Genomic DNA, 5,000 nt, shown 5'->3' with positions numbered 1-5,000 from the left:
GGGACGTTGGCCGGGGTGCACGCAATGGGAGGCCCATCGCGCACACCTACTCCCCCCGTGGGGGGGGGGAGAGGGGGTGCCGGACCACCACCCCCTAAAGAGCATTAGAGATTTTACAGATATGCTACCAGTAGACGTTAAAATGTCTGAAACGGGGACACTTTTTCCAAACAAGCAAATCCCACACCGAGGGTGCGCAGGTGCCGATGGTGGTCGAGGCATGTGCCCGCAACAAGGGCCAACGTGAGCCGATGGTGGTCGAGGCAACCGCCCGCACCAGCTCGAGGCATGTGCCCACACCAAGGCCCGGCATGTATCGATGGTGTTCGACGTAGGGGCCATCTTCTGCTGATGGTGGTCGAGGCAAGAGCCCGCACCAAGGGCCAGCGTGTGCCCATGGTGCTCGAGGCAACCGTCCGCACCAGGGCCCAGCGTGTGCCGATGGTGGTCGAGGCAATCGCCCGCACCAAGGGCCGGCTTGTGCCGATGGTGTTCGAGGCAACCGCCCGCACCAGGGCCCAGCGTGTGCCGATGGTGGTCGAGGCAACCGCCAGCACCAGGGCCCAGCGTGTGCCGATGGTGGTCGAGGCAACCGCCCGCACCAAGGCCGAGCGTGTGCCGATGGTGGTCGAGGCAAGCGCCCGCACCAGGGCCCAACGTGTGCCGATGGTGGTCGAGGCAAGCGCCCTCACCAAGGTCGAGCGTGTGCCGATGGTGGTCGAGGCAACCGCCCGCACCAGGGCCCAGCGTGTGCCGATGGTGGTCGAGGCAAGCGCCCGCACCAGGGCCGAGCGTGTGCCGATGGTGGTCGAGGCAAGCGCCCGCACCAGGGCCCAGCGTGTGCCGATGGTGGTCGAGGCAAGCGCCCTCACCAAGGCCGAGCGTGTGCCGATGGTGGTCGAGGCAACCGGCCGCACCAAGGGCCGGCGTGTGCCGATGGTGTTCGAGGCAACCGCCCGCACCAGGGCCCAGCGTGTGCCGATGGTGGTCGAGCCAGGAGCCCGCACCAAGGGCCGACTTGTGCCGATGGTGTTCGGGGCAACCGCCCGCACCAGGGCCCTGCGTGTGCCGATGGTGCTGGGGGCAACCGCCCGCACCAGGGCCCAGCGTGTGCCGATGGTGCTGGGGGCAAGCGCCCGCACCAGGGCCCAGCGTGTGCCGATGGTGGTCGAGGCAAGCGCCCGCACCAGTGCCCAGCGTGTGCCGATGGTGGTCGAGGCAAGCGCCCGCACCAGGGCCCAGCGTGTGCCGATGGTGCTGGGGGCAAGCGCCCGCCCCAGGGCCCAGCGTGTGTCGATGGTTATCGGGGCAACCGGCCGCACCAGGGCCCAGGGTCTGCCGATGGTGCTCGAGGCAACCGCCCGCACCAAGGCTCAGCATGTGCCGATTGTGATCGAGGCAACAACCCACACCAGGGCCCAGCTTGTGCCGATGGCGGTCGAGGCAAGTGCCCGTACCGAAGGGCAGCCTATGCCGATGATGGTCGATGCATGTGCCATCACCATGCGTCATCATGTGCCATTGATGGTCGAGGCCTTGGCCGAAGTTCGATTTTGAGCCACGGTGCCCATGCTTGGCTCCAGCATGTGCTGGTGCCGCATTTTTTTCACTCGGGACAGCATCGCCGGAGCATCGCCGGAGTACCGCCGGAGAACCTGACCGGCGGCATTGGGGTTCCGGCGATTGGGAGGGGGGCCGGGGGGGTGTGCGCACATGATGTGCGATGGGTGCTGGTACTTGGCCTTGTGTTGGCCCCCTATCCCTCATCAAACCTCTGAGAATTCACACCCCCTTAAAGAGCATTTGAGATTTTACAGGTTTGCTACCAGTAGCCGTTAAAGTGTCTGAAATGGGGACACTTTTTTCAAACGGTCACAAAATCTTCTCTACTTCGAGTTTTTAGCTGAATTTTTTTGTGCATGCCAACAAAAATATAAGGATCATGCCTACAAAATTTGGGGCCAAAAATCCTTATAAAAAAATTTTAAAAAATCCCGAACCGCAAAAAGTTTCAAAAATCATGAAAAATAGAAAACGAGTCATCTTCCAACGAAACTTCACGTGAAGGCTTAGGGGACCATTGTATGAATTTACAAGCCATAAAAATGGCATTGGCACGGCAGAAATTTGAAGATGTGCCTAAACCCACCAGGGCCCAGCGTGTGCCGATGGTGCTCGAGGCAACCGCCCGCACCAGGGCCCAGCGTGTGCCGATGGTGCTCGAGGCAAGCGCCCGCACCAGGGCCCAGCGTGTGCCGACGGTGGTCGAGGCAACCGCCCGCACCAGGGCCGATAGTGTGCCGATGGTGCTCGAGGCAACCTGTCGCACCAGGGCCCAGCGTGTGCCGATGGTGATCGAGGCAACCTGCCGCACCAGGGCCCAGCGTGTGCCGATGCTGGTCGAGGCAAGCGCCCGCACCAGCGCCCAGCGTGTGCCGATGGTGCTCGAGGCAACCGACCGCACCAGGGCCCAGCGTGTGCCGATGGTGCTCGAGGCAACCTGCCGCACCAGGGCCCAGCGTGTGCCGATGGCGCTCGAGGCAAGCTCCCGCACCAGGGCCCAGCGTGTGCCGATGGTGCTCGAGGCAACCTGCCGCACCAGGGCCCAGCGTGTGCCGATGGTGCTCGAGGCAACCTGCCGCACCAGGGCCCAGCGTGTGCGGATGGTGCTCGAGGCAAGCGCCCGCACCAGGGCCCAGCGTGTGCCGATGGTGGTCGAGGCAACCGCCCGCACCAGGGCCCAGCGTGTGCCGATGGTGGTCGAGGCAACCTGCCGCACCAGGGCCCAGCGTGTGCCGATGGTGCTCGAGGCAACCTGCCGCACCAGGGCCCAGCGTGTGCCGATGGTGCTCGAGGCAACCGACCGCACCAGGGCCCAGCGTGTGCCGATGGTGGTCGAGGCAACCGCCCGCACCAGGGCCCAGCGTGTGCCGATGGTGGTCGAGGCTGCCGATGATGGTCGAGGCAACCTGCCGCACCAGGGCCCAGCGTGTGCCGATGGTGCTCGAGGCAACCGACCGCACCAGGGCCCAGCGTGTGCCGATGGTGCTCGAGGCAAGCGCCCGCACCAGGGCCCAGCGTGTGCCGATGGTGGTCGAGGCAACCTGCCGCACCAGGGCCCAGCGTGTGCCGATGGTGGTCGAGGCAAGCGCCCGCACCAGGGCCCAGCGTGTGCCGATGGTGGTCGAGGCAAGCGCCCGCACCAGGGCCCAGCGTGTGCCGATGGTGGTCGAGGCAACCTGCCGCACCAGGGCCCAGCGTGTGCCGATGGTGCTCGAGGCAACCGACCGCACCAGGGCCCAGCGTGTGCCGATGGTGCTCGAGGCAACCTGCCGCACCAGGGCCCAGCGTGTGCCGATGGCGCTCGAGGCAAGCTCCCGCACCAGGGCCCAGCGTGTGCCGATGGTGCTCGAGGCAACCTGCCGCACCAGGGCCCAGCGTGTGCCGATGGTGCTCGAGGCAAGCGCCCGCACCAGGGCCCAGCGTGTGCCGACGGTGGTCGAGGCAACCGCCCGCACCAGGGCCGATAGTGTACCGATGGTGCTCGAGGCAACCTGTCGCACCAGGGCCCAGCGTGTGCCGATGGTGATCGAGGCAACCTGCCGCACCAGGGCCCAGCGTGTGCCGATGCTGGTCGAGGCAAGCGCCCGCACCAGCGCCCAGCGTGTGCCGATGGTGCTCGAGGCAACCGACCGCACCAGGGCCCAGCGTGTGCCGATGGGGCTCGAGGCAACCTGCCGCACCAGGGCCCAGCGTGTGCCGATGGCGCTCGAGGCAAGCTCCCGCACCAGGGCCCAGCGTGTGCCGATGGTGCTCGAGGCAACCTGCCGCACCAGGGCCCAGCGTGTGCCGATGGTGCTCGAGGCAACCTGCCGCACCAGGGCCCAGCGTGTGCGGATGGTGCTCGAGGCAAGCGCCCGCACCAGGGCCCAGCGTGTGCCGATGGTGGTCGAGGCAACCGCCCGCACCAGGGCCCAGCGTGTGCCGATGGTGGTCGAGGCAACCTGCCGCACCAGGGCCCAGCGTGTGCCGATGGTGCTCGAGGCAACCTGCCGCACCAGGGCCCAGCGTGTGCCGATGGTGCTCGAGGCAACCGACCGCACCAGGGCCCAGCGTGTGCCGATGGTGGTCGAGGCAACCGCCCGCACCAGGGCCCAGCGTGTGCCGATGGTGGTCGAGGCTGCCGATGATGGTCGAGGCAACCTGCCGCACCAGGGCCCAGCGTGTGCCGATGGTGCTCGAGGCAACCGACCGCACCAGGGCCCAGCGTGTGCCGATGGTGCTCGAGGCAAGCGCCCGCACCAGGGCCCAGCGTGTGCCGATGGTGGTCGAGGCAACCTGCCGCACCAGGGCCCAGCGTGTGCCGATGGTGGTCGAGGCAAGCGCCCGCACCAGGGCCCAGCGTGTGCCGATGGTGGTCGAGGCAAGCGCCCGCACCAGGGCCCAGCGTGTGCCGATGGTGGTCGAGGCAACCTGCCGCACCAGGGCCCAGCGTGTGCCGATGGTGCTCGAGGCAACCGACCGCACCAGGGCGGAGCGTGTGCCGATGGTGGTCGAGGCAAGCGCCCGCACCAGGGCCCAGCGTGTGCCGATGGTGGTCGAGGCAACCTGCCGCACCAGGGCCCAGCGTGTGCCGATGGTGCTCGAGGCAACCGACCGCACCAGGGCGGAGCGTGTGCCGATGGTGGTCGAGGCAAGCGCCCGCACCAGGGCCCAGCGTGTGCCGATGGTGGTCGAGGCTGCCGATGGTGGTCGAGGCAACCTGCCGCACCAGGGCCGAGCGTGTGCCGATGGTGCTCGAGGCAACCGGCCGCACCAGGGCCCAGCGTGTGCCGATGGTGGTCGAGGCAAGCTGCCGCACCAGGGCCCAGCGTGTGCCGATGGTGTTCGAGGCAACCGACCGCACCAGGGCCCAGCGTGTGCCGATGGTGCTCGAGGCAACCTGCCGCACCAGGGCCCAGCGTGTGCCGATGGTGGTCGAGGCAACCTGCCGCACCAGG

This window comes from Durio zibethinus, unplaced genomic scaffold, assembly GCF_047325235.1.
Source record: "Durio zibethinus cultivar Kanyao isolate XHJ-2024 unplaced genomic scaffold, ASM4732523v1 HiC_scaffold_3, whole genome shotgun sequence".
Lineage (NCBI taxonomy): Eukaryota > Viridiplantae > Streptophyta > Magnoliopsida > Malvales > Malvaceae > Durio > Durio zibethinus.
The sequence above is the reverse complement of the archived record's forward strand: the minus strand, read 5'-3'. Positions refer to the sequence as shown.